The following is a 12,514-nucleotide window of genomic DNA, read 5'->3' on the forward strand; positions in this document are numbered from 1 at the left end:
AGGAATCTGGAAAAATTATGTTTCTCGTGTATCATGCCATATAATTTTGATTAAGCAATTACTATATGTGTATAGCCATATGTAGAGATATATAATAAACTATTTAAAAATATAGTTTATTTTTCAATTTCTCTAGGGCCTCTTTTACATCATTGTTCCGCAAACTATAAATCAGAGGGTTTAACGTGGGAATCACAAGGGTGTAAAACAATGAGGTCATTTTGTCTGATCGAGAGAGTAGGAAGAGCTTGGTCGGAAATTCATGAAGAGCAGAGTTCCCTGGAAAATGGCCACAGCAGTTAGGTGGAAAGTGCAGGTGGAGAAAGCTTTGAACCTCCCCTCAGCAGAGTGGATTTTCAAGACTGAAAGGATGATATAACAATAAGAGACAAGGACTCCTGAAATTGTACTCAGCTCAATGAAACCGAAAACAGTAAACAACACCAGCTCATTGACCTGTATATCAGAGCAGGAAAGGAGGAAAAGTGGAGGTAAATCACAGAAGAAATGGTTAATCACATTTGACCCACAGAAACATAAGCGGAATGCTAATGTCGTGTGTATCAGAGCATCTGCCATTGCCACCAGGTAAACCCCAGCCACCAGCAGGGAGCGCACCCTGCTGGACATGCTGACTGCATAGAGCAAGGGGCTGCTGATGGCCTTGTACCGGTCATAGGCCATCACTGCCAGCAGGAGACACTCCGAATCGGCAAAGATACAGAAGACCAAGAATTGCAGAGCGCAGCCACAGAAAGAGATTGACTTGTTCTTGGCAAATAGTTCCACCAGCATCTTAGGGCCGATGGCTGTGGAATAGCAGAGGTCACAGGAGAGGTGGCTGAGGAAAAAGTACATGGGTGTGTGCAGCTGGGGATCCATCCTAATGAGGGTGATCATTCCCAGATTTGCCAGAAGATTGATGAGATAAACAAGGAGAAACATTGTAAATAGGATCACTTTGTTCTCAGTGTTCTCAGTAATTCCTAAGAAAATGAACTCAGTCAAGGAGGAGCAATTCTCTCTACTCATTCTTCTTTGTTCTTGTCTAAAGTTTTAGCAAGTGATCAAGAAAATGACACCTGGATGTGTAACACTTCTGCACATCTGCAAAATATAAGATAGAGCATGATTTTTTTCTATATCTTTATATTTAGAAAATAATTCATGTCAGGTGTATGTATACTTGAAGAGGGATATCTATATATTAAGCAGTAATAAAAATTATCTGGAATTGAGCTTTGAGAAATAGTGATGTAAATTTAGATATCATTCATGAGGTATGCTCCTTTCCACAAGCTCTTCTCTGAGCATTATTTTCCTTATCTCAGTGGGTAGATATCAACAAATTCCACTCTCCTTATCTCTTCAATAAGAGACACCAGTGATAGCAAAGCCAGGTTTAAGATATGAGACTAAGCATTTTCTATGCTTGAAAATATTCACTTGAATACAAACAATGATTAGAAAAGATAAATTACAAAATTTATGTTTCTCAAAAACACATGATAAATTTAAGAGTCTTTAACTTAGTTCCAGAAACCATGAGTATAACACTGTCTAGCAGTAATAAAAAAATTATTATGGTACAGATTTTAGTTTATGTTGTGTTTAGTATTTGGAGATACATGAAGTAAGTATTATTTACCTTTTTGCTAGAAATTTATAATTGCTTTCCCACAATGCTCATTATCTCTTTTGTAATAGTTGTAGTCAAGGGATGAATCTATTGACCAGTGGAAGAAAAAAGTTAAAAAGAAATAAAAGCAACAGAATGTACCACATACATTAGCATCACTTTAGATTTTAAATCTCCTTTCTGGATTCAATTTATGATAGGAACATATTTCTATCTCAATTTGTAAACACTGGAGCATTCAGAGATGGCTTAGTTATTTCAGCACCAAAGTATCAGATCAGTAGTTTAAAAAAAAATTCAGTATAGCAGTTGGTGAAAGTAATTTGGAGGTAAATGGAGTCCACAAGTGAGAAAACAATAAAGAAGTCTAGGAACAACAGCATGCCATAAAAAAGAAACCTCAAGAAAAAGCCACATGCTCTTTCTGGCTCATCAACAAGGATTTGTAGGGACTTCCCAGAGGAAGGTGCACTTCCTGGGGCTGTGAGAGGCCTGGGAGAGAATTAATTAGGCCTGACCTTGAGGCTAAGTCGCCAAGTTGCCTTTCCCCTGTAAAACAGCATCATTCCTGTGGTTAGGAGAAGGCCCGGCCTGCAGGCCTGCCAAGGTGAAGGCAGTGCTGAAGGAAAGAGGGGAAAGGTTTAGCACCGGGATGGTTTTGTAAGAACAGAGGGTGATGTGGGTGACCAGCCATCCCAGTGTGTCTGGGATTAAGGTTTCCTGAGTGCAGAGCTGTCACTGAGACTGGACCAGCAAGGCATTAGCAGCCATATGTCTATTCATTGCCAGGTACCTCATGTTCTTTCCCCTGAAATCTCAGATCCTGTTATGAGCTTTCGTAAGTATATCAGCAAATGTTACGCAACTCCCCCAAGTGCAGGCATAGCTTGTTTTGTTGGGCTTCACTTCATTGTGCTTCTTGCATGTGGTATGTTTCACAGATTGAAGGACTGTGGCACTCCTTCATTGAGCAAGTCCACTGGCGCCATTTTTCCAACAGCATTTGCTCGCTTTGTGTCTTTGGGTCACATGTTGGTAATGCTCACAATATTTCAACCTTTTTCATTATTACTATGTTTGTTATGGTGATCAGTGATCTTTGATGTTACTGTTGTGATTGTTCTGGTATTTTTTAAGCAATAAAGTGATTTTAAATAAAAAAATCTCCTTTAATTTAATAAAATATAAATGAAAAGAGTGACAATAAATACTTCTAAAATACATAGACTTCTCCCTATCTTATATGTATGTATTTATGTGTGTGAATGTGTATATATATATATTTAATGTATCTGAGAACAGAATATAAGTAATAGACTTTTTCCCTTAGTTCAGTTCAGTCGCTCAGTCATATCTGACTCTTTGCGGCCCCCAGGGCATATGGTTCATGTGGAGATGAATTTGTACATGTTTTTATTTTTACTGTGGTACCAACACTATTTTTTCAATAAAACAATATATACCTTAAATTGTTTTTTAGTACTTAAGAAATGATAAAAAGAGTGAAGGCGTTCCCATGAACCAAGAACAAAATGAAATAAATTAAAAGTAATTATGTGTGGATATTAACAAGTTCAGACTCATTCAGTTCTGAGAAGAAAATATTATTACTAGCCATTAAGTGAAGATTTTAGAGAATAGGAGGCATAAAATATTCCATTTACAAAACTTTTTCTAAAAAAGTTGTGTTTTCTCCTATATTCCTTAAGTTAGGATCTAGAAACCTACCTGAGATGAGCAGGGCTTGAGTAGCTGAACAACAACCAGGGTGTGTTAGTCACTCAGTCGTGTCCAGCTCTTTGTGACCCCGTGTGACCCTCTCTGGCTCCTCTGTCCATGGACTTCTCCAAGCAAGAATACTGGAGTGGGTTGCTCTTCCCTTCTCCCAGGGATCTTCCCCATCCAGGGATCACACCTCGGTCTCTTGTACTGCAAGGAGGCGCTTTACCACCTGAGCCACCAGGGAAGACCCACAGGCAGGTGGCCTTTTATTTTACCAGGTACATTAGGTCTTAAATTCCAGCGCTACTGCCCTTAGGCTTTGACGTTATATAAACACTCCATTAATTATATTTCTGTTTCTCTATATTCCCTTGAGGATTCAAAACAACTTAGCACCAGCTGAGCCTTTGCGCTTCACTGTTGTTACCAAATCGCTCTGTGTTAGGAAGAAAACTGCAAATTTTAGGACTGCCTAACAGTTACCCTGAAACCATCTCCTCCTTCTCTCATAAAACAGGAAACCTAAGGAAACTTAAAAAAGGTCCCTCCCTCCATCACTTCTAACTTCTTTGCATTTTTCATTGTTTTTGAAACATTCTCTTTCATACCTCATTTAGGAGTATTACTACATTCCTACTGTATTTTCTTTTATGTTGAAATATAATACTCATATCACATACACCATAAAATTCACCGTTTTAAAGTAGATAGGTTTTTTGTAAGTTTTATTGTGTTTTCAAGGCTTTTCAGTCATCACTGCTATCTACCTCCAGAACACTTTCATCAGTTCAGTAAAAAGCCCGCACCTATTAGCTCTCATTCCCTGTGCCTGCTGACCCCAGCCCTGGCAACCACTAATCTATATTCTGACTCTGAGCAGTTTCTTAGTCTTGCATATAAACAGAATTATGCAATATGTGTTGTATTTTTTCTTCTCTCAAGCTTCTTTTCTCAGTGAAATATTATCAAGGCTCATCCATGTTGTTCACATGTCAGAATCAGAATTCTGTTTCATTGTAGGGCACAATAATATTTCCTTTTATGGATATTGCACACTTATTGACCCATTGTTCAGTTGGATAAATGTTGGGTTGTTTCTACTCTCTGTCATGGATAATGATGCTATGTTATTCTTGTCAATGCTACCTTTCAAGGCAGCCATCATCACCAAACATTATCTTGCTCCTATCTTCCAACCACATACCAAAGGATATTTCATAGATTTTATGTCTCCCTCACATTCTCTAAACTATGCACTGTTTTTCTGAGTTATGTTAATTTGTTCTTGTAAGAATCTCTGCTAAATTTAAGACCTCGTAAATTAGAGCACTGATTATTTTGTATTTTCTAAGCTGAATGGCACAAGGATTTGAAAAGGTAGTACTTTCTAAAGATTTACCATCAAGTATTTATGACTATAAGGGTAGAAAATAATGTGCTGTGCTCAGTTGCTTGATCATGTGCATCTCATTGCAACCCCCTGGACCATAATCAGCCAGGATCCTCTGTCCATGGAATTTTCCCAGCAAGAATACTGATGCTCCTCCAGTCTATCTTCCCAACCCAAGGACGGAACCTGTGTCTCCTGCATCTCCAGCACTGGCTGGCAGATTCTTTATCACTGAGCCACCTGCGAAAACAATGTAAAAAATACTAGTATACCTGCTTTGAAAATTTTTCTACAGATATAGCTCAATTGTACAAAGCAAGGTCTTAGTGACCTGGATAACCACGATGGTGTGGACACAAACTTAAAGCCAGACATCCTAGAGTGTGAAGCCAAGTGGGCCTTGGAAAGCAGTACTATGAACAAAGCTAGTGGAGGTGATGGAATTATAGCTGAGCTATTTCACATCTTAAAAAGATGCTGTTAAAGTGCTGCTTTCAATATGCCAGCAAACTTGGAAAACTCACAAGACTGGAAAAGGTCAGATTTCATTCCAATGTGAAAGAAGAGCAATGGCAAAGAATGCTCAGACTACCATGCAATTGTGCTCATTACACATGCTTGCAAGGAAATGCTCAAAATCCTTCAAGCTAGGCTTGAACAGACATGAGCTAAGAGCTTCCAGATGTACAAGCTGGCTTTAGAAAGGGCAGAGGAACCAGAGATCAAATTGCCAACATCAGTTATTCCAGAAAAAAAAAAATTCTGCTTCATTGAATGTGCAAAAGCTTTTGACTGTGTGGATCACAAAGAACTGTGGAAAATTCTTAAAGAGATGCAAATACCAGACCACATTACCTGCCTCCGGATAAACCTGTATGCAGTCAAGAAACAAGTCAGAACTGGACTTACATCAATGTTGTATATTGTCACCATGTTTATTTAGCTTGTATATGCAGAGTACATCATGCAAAATTCCAGATAGGATGAAGCCCAATCTGGAATCAAGATTGCCTTAAGAAATATCAACAACCTCAGATATGCAGATGATACTACTCTAATGGGAGAAATGAAGAAGAACTAAAGAGTCTCTTGATGAAGATGAAAGAAGAGAGTGAAAATGATGTCTTAAAACTCAACATTCAAAAAACAAAGATTACAGCATCTGATCCCATCACTTCATGGCAAAGAGATGGGGAAAAAGTGGAAGCAATGATAGATTTTATTTTCTTGGGTTCCAAAATCCCTATGGACATTGAAATTAAAAGATGCTTGCTCCTTGGAAGGAAAGGTATGACAAACCTAGAGAGTGTATTAAAAAGCAGAGATACCACTTTGCTGACAAAGACCCAAACAGCTAAAGCTATGGTTTTCCCAGTAGTCATGTAAGGTTGCGAGTGTAGGACCATAAAGAATGCTGAGGGCTGAAGAATGGATGCTTTCAAATTGTGGTGCTGGAAAAGACTCTTGAGAGTCCTTTAGAAGCAAAGGAGTCAATCCTGAAACATATCAACTCTGAATATTCATTGCAAAGACTGATGCTGATGCTGAAGCTCCAATATTTTGGCCATCTGCTATGAAGAGCCAACTCACTGGAAAAGACCTTGATGCTGGGAAAGATTGAGGGCAGGAGGAGAAGGGGGTTACAGTGTATGAGATTGTTGAATGGCATCAATGACTCATTGGACATGAGTTTAAGTAAACTCCGAGAGATACTGGAGGATAAGAGAGCCTGGCATGCTACAGCTCATGGGGTCACAAAGAGTCCAACATGACTTGGCAACTGAACAATAATAACAATATTGGAAAGTGAGGAAAATGTTTGAAAATCATGTATGTATATATCCGACAAAGGACTTGATTCCAAACTTTATGAAAATCTCTCATAAATAATAAAAATCAAATTAGTACAATTTATACAAAGGATTGGCTAGATAATCTCACCAAGAAGATGTATAAATAGCAAGGTCATGTATAACAGTTTGTTCAGCATCTTTACTTGTTAGGGACATGACAATAACGTAAATTATGATCATGCCTAATTTTCTGTTTTATCTGAACTTTCATTTGGTATTTAACAGGAACAAAGATTATATTTTTATTTGTTTGGGTTACATTTCTATTGTTTGTTTCCTGCTTTGTGTGTGTGTGTGTAAACCTAAGAAACTCATCAAGCTAAATTTTGTATCATTAGCACATTTTTAATTTGGGATGAAAGGTGTATAGGGACAATTGTTGATTCACTTTTAATGTGTTGCCATTCTCGGTGTGATCAACCCAATACTCAGATATAGCTGAGTCCCTTCACTGTTCACCTGAAACTACCACAACATTGTTAAATGGCTGTACCCCAATACAAAACAAAAAGATTAAAAAATAAAAGAACTATGACTTATGAAAAAAAATCAAATATCTAATGTATTACGTGTAGATATTGTTGAGACAATGCTCAAACCACATGGCTAATTGCCAATAATTTTCCACTGGTTAAAATCAAGAAATTGATGCATTTATGTCACAAAAGAATTTCAGTGTCATTATTAACCTCTCTGGCACATATTTGCTGAATGTAGAATTGTCCTTGATTACCTAATTCTATTTCTATCCAAATTAATTTTCCCTCAGGTACTTCCTGATCTTCTGGGATTCAAAAATCCCTTGAGTTGCATTTTATTCCCCCAGAACCTGACTTTAGCTTTGTAACAGCTCCTCAAAACCATGTAGACTATTGTGGCTTCAATCTGGTCCCACCTAGCCACTTAAAACTGAGTTTGGATAGCTACATTACAATTGTAAGTTGGATAAACTAAAGTATTTCCCAAAGGGATCTATGTCTCATTACAAATGGAGACCTGAAATAATTGGAAAACATGTCTTAAGGAGAAAATATATTCCTCTGGTACAAACAAGTGAGAGAAAAGCAATCTATACTTAGGGTTTCTCTAGTGCCCCTGGTGACAGTGCAATTGTGTGTAGGTAGATGTCTACCCAGAAGGTCACTTTTTCAGGACACAGTTGTATGTTCCTCACACTTGGAGTATTGAGATGCAGAGTTCACTGCATGATCGGGCACCAAAGTTCATTATGTCCCACTGTTGTGGGAGTAAGACTAGGAGAACCTGTGAACGGATACAGACTGCTGTTCTGTAAACAGAGCAATGCTCTAGTAGCATAAAGGTTAATTATGCCCTGAGATAATCTACAAAACAATGCACCACATCATTTTCACAAATATATCAACACTTATTTGCACAGGAAATTGTTAGATAAAAAGTTAACAACCTGCAGTGAGCATACTTTGTTTATGGAAATTTCTTTTTAGAGTATGATACACATAAAGAAAACATTCTTCTATAAAAGTATACTACAAGAAAATTTTCAATAATGAAAAGATGCTAATCCCAGAACACCAAAGATAAAACGTGCCTAGTGTCTCAGAAACTGTCATCCCACATCTGTCACAAATTGATATCCAATACAGTGCTTTGTGTTTCCCTGATGGCTCAGTGGTAAAGAATCTGCCTGCAATGCAGGAGACACGGGTTCTATCCCTGGGTCAGGAAGATCACCTGAGAAGAGGAAATGGCAACAAACTCCAGTATTCTTGTCTAAGAAATCCCATGAATAGAGGAGCCTTGTGGATCTATGGGGTTGCAAAAGAGTCAGACAAGACTTAGCAACTAAACTACCACCACCACCACCACAATAATTTAGTTTTAATATTTTGAGTTATATATCAGTATAATCATAGTTTTTATATTTTCATTTCTGACTTCTTCCACTCAATATTTTTTTATGAAATTTCTCTACACTTTTGTGTCTCAAGGCAGTTCATTCATCCTCATTGTTGTGTAGTCTTCCAAGGTATAAACTTACCATATAGCAATTTCTTTAATCAAGAGCAGGTAGGTGTCAGTATACTTGACCTATAAGTTTTCATTGGAACTGAACATACCATTTGTTTATATGCTATTCATGGTTGCTTTCATGATTCAGAGAAAACCTGAGGGTTGTGACGAAGTTTATGAACTGTGACCTCTAAAATGTACATTATGAACACTACTTAAAAGTTTGTTAGGTCTTTAATGTGTTGAAGAAAATTGAGTTTAAGAAGAAAAGCTGAAGAAAATTTTAGTTCTATATTATTATAAATAAAGCAGTGAAGAATAGTTTGTGTACATCTTTTGGTTGGCATAGTCACTCATTTATTCTGGGTAACATTCAAAGAATTGCATTTTTTGAGTTGTATGACATGTACATGTCCAGCTGTATTAACCCCCGCTTAGAGTTTTACAAGACTTCCCTGGTGGCTCAGATGGTAAAGCGTCTGTCTACAATGTGAGAGACCTGGGTTTGATCCCTGGGTTGGGAAGATTCCCTGGAGAAGGAAATGGCAACCCACTGCAGTACTCTTGTCTTGAAAATCCCATGGATGGAGGAGCTTGGTGCATTGCAGGCTACTACCCATGGGGTCACAAAGAGTCAGGCATGACTGAGCGACTTCAATTTTACAAAGTGTAGCAGCAATTTTTATTCTGCTGTTAATGTGTCAAAGTCATGGTTGTTCCACATCCTCACCAAGAGTTTCTAATTCAAATATTTGCATCTTGCAATCTTTTAGGTTGATTAACTTGATCAATTTGATCAAACCAGTCAATCCTAAGGAAATCAACCCTGGATATTTATTGGAAGGACTGGTGCTGAAAACAGAGCTCCAATATTTTGACCACCTGATGTGAAGGGCTGACTCATTGGAAAAGACCCTGATGGTGGGAAAGGTTGAGGGCAGGAGGAGAAGAGGGTGACAGAGGATGAGATGGTTGGATGGCATCACTGTCTCAGTGGACATGAGCTTGAGCAAACTCTGGGAGATCATGAAAGACAGGGAAACCTGGTGCTACAGTTCATGGGGTCACCGATAATTGGACGATTTAGTGACTAAACAATGAAGAAAATCTTTAGATGGGTCATAATACTGTGTTTATTTACTGTTTTAATTTGTTTTACTTACTGGAGTGCCGGGGTCCAGCCCAGGTAGATCCAGGGAATTCGAAGCGGGGACGGCGTTGGCGTGGAAAGACTTATTTGTTTATTGATATAAGATTAGATTAAGAAACAATAGTGTAGTAGCAAAATTAAGTGGAGAAAGAGGGCTGAATAACTTGGATTATGTGGAAGACCAATAAAATTCCAGACAAGGAATTTGCACCATCTACGTTGTGCCACTGGTGCTCGCTTGAATATCTAAGGGTGCCTCACCTTAGGCTCCCTTTCGCGTGGGTCTTAACAGCCAGGGCAAGTAAGTAGACTTGGTGAGCCTCTGCGCCCCAGATAGGAATTCAGCCTGAAATTAAAGTAAAGAGGAGAGGGAGGGAAAGGGAGAAAAGGAGAGAGAGAGAGACACGGGGGAAACCAGTCCAGCGACTGGCTTCGTCCTCTATCATTCAGAAGGCCTTTTATACTTTTGATAAAACATGGAGATCAATGGGTAACACAAAGTTATGCAGCGTTAGCAGTCCAGACTCTTATCAAAACCAGGCTTTTCTCTCTGCATACCTAGTTGTATACATAAATCTAAGGTAATTTACATCATCTTCCCTCCAAAAGGGCCAATTAACTTTTTACAGCCTTTTTTCTGATAAGGGTTTGTCAACCAGAAGACTTATTTGTGTTGATCTTCCCAAAGTCTGGTGCCATTCTCAGAGAGCACTAAATAAAGTTACATTCTTACATAGCAAGGACACAAGAGGAGTGCAGTGATATATAACAAAGAGAAAAGTAATTAACTCAAAAGTCTAGTGTTGCTAACATCAAAACTACTATATATCTTTTTCCATATCCCGTTTGCATTGATTAACATCCTCCCAGGTGCCTAAAAGATAAAGAATATGGAGGCCTGGCGGCAATAATTGAGTCAACAGTGAAGACCTGTCACCAATATGATTTTTAACTCTTTAGAAAAGGCTCTGTATCTTTAAAATGCTTTTAAGCTTTGTGCCTCTGGCGGTTGGGGGCTGCAAGCAATTCACAAGCTGTAAGAGGTCAGGGACGCTATTAGGCAAGCTAGAGAGCAATCAGAAGAGGTTTAACTGAAACATCCCTTTCAAATGCAGAAGACTAAAGCCCTGAATTGACTTTTTTCCAGAGAATATCAGAAGAGTGGAAAAGCAGAGTACAAAGGCCGGCAGATTTTTGGTTTTGGGGGTACATGCTCAGGAAATGCCAGGGGGAACTCCTGAAGTCTGATCACGACCTTGCGTATGTCAGCTTCCTCCCTCATGACCTTGTCACGGGTGGGATTCCTCACACTGGCTTCCGGCACTGGAGGGCTACTAAATTTGGATATCCACTTCTGTGAGGAGTCTATATGATTCTGAATTTGAATAACAAGCCACACCAAAGAGCCATGATTAAAAGCTTATGGCTTCCTGAAACTCATTCTATCCCCAAAGCTTCATGTCATCATTATTGCAGGTTAATACAGCCTAGATTAATAGTATAATTTTTTCCCTTGAAATTAAATGACTTTTTAAAAACATTTTCCAAATTTCTAGTACTTTTCAATAGTAGGCATGGATTGAAACATCAGCAGAGTCATATTTTATAGACAAGGGTGTATCAGCTGGAGAGGACATTACAAGTAATCTAGTTGAAGTCTTGTTTTACATAGGGGGCTCAGAGGCGTTGAAAAGAAGTTTTGCTTTAGAGTTGCACTGCTACCTGAATCATAGCACATTTCTAGAGAGAGATATCTAGGGACATTAAATGTTGCTGCTTCTGTATTTAACACAGAACTTTGTACTTAATGAATTGCTGAACACTCATACTGCTCTATTTTCACAAATATAGTTATACAGCCAGTGACCCACATGTATCTCTCTATTTTCTGCATTGGACATATGCTCAAATCTATCATTGTTGCATCATATTTGTACTTAAGTATTTCAGTAGCAGACGCTTCTTTGATGGCTCAACAGTTACAGAATCTACCTGCAATTCAGGAGACATAGGAGTTGTGGGTTTGATCCCTGGGTCTGGAAGATGTCCTGGAGAAGGAAATGGCAACTCACTGCAGTATTCTTGCCTGAGAATTTCATGGACAGAGGAGCCTGGCAGGTTCCATGGGGCTGCAAAGAGTCAGACATGACTGAGCAACTAAGCACACACACACATTTCAGTTGCAAAGATGAAGGGGTCAAACTACAGGAACTTGACTATAGTATTAGTCTACCAATGGGGTTCCCAGGTGCACAGAGGTAAAGAATATGCCTGTCAATGCAGGAGACACAAGAGACACAGGTTCAACTCCTAGGCAGGGAAGATCCCCTGGAGGAGGAAATGGCAACCCACTCCAGTAGTCTTAGCAGGAAAGTTCTGTGAACAGATGGGCCTGGCAGTGTACAGTTCATGGTGCCACAAGAGTTGAACACAACTGAGGGACTGAGTACACAAACACAAATTAGCCTACTACACACTGTCATTGATAACACTGCAGTTGTACGATGACCCTTTTTATTAGTCATTGGTGGATATATGAGATGGAAGTGATGTAAGAAGGGGAGTGAAGTGATGAGATTGAAGCAGATAGGCTAGAACACATCAATGTCTTTAGTGTAGATTTCTTATTTTGTAAAATCTCAAGATAGAAGAGTTATTATACATTCTTATACTTTTTTAATTTTAGATTTTGATTCTTAAAATAATTTTCCCATAATTGGTTATTCAACCATGCAAGGAGAAGGCAATGGCAACCCACTCCAGTACTC

The 12,514-nt window shown here is 38.7% G+C and overlaps 2 pseudogenes; one reads left to right on the forward strand and one right to left on the reverse strand.

Annotated features, from left to right (window-relative positions):
- Positions 1-12,514, forward strand: part of LOC138420356 (olfactory receptor 1165-like) — a 57,801-nt pseudogene that overhangs the window by 26,622 nt on the left and 18,665 nt on the right.
- Positions 104-1,032, reverse strand: LOC138420360 (olfactory receptor 5W2-like; annotated as a pseudogene).

Source organism: Ovis canadensis, chromosome 15, assembly GCF_042477335.2.
Source record: "Ovis canadensis isolate MfBH-ARS-UI-01 breed Bighorn chromosome 15, ARS-UI_OviCan_v2, whole genome shotgun sequence".
Taxonomy (NCBI): domain Eukaryota; kingdom Metazoa; phylum Chordata; class Mammalia; order Artiodactyla; family Bovidae; genus Ovis; species Ovis canadensis.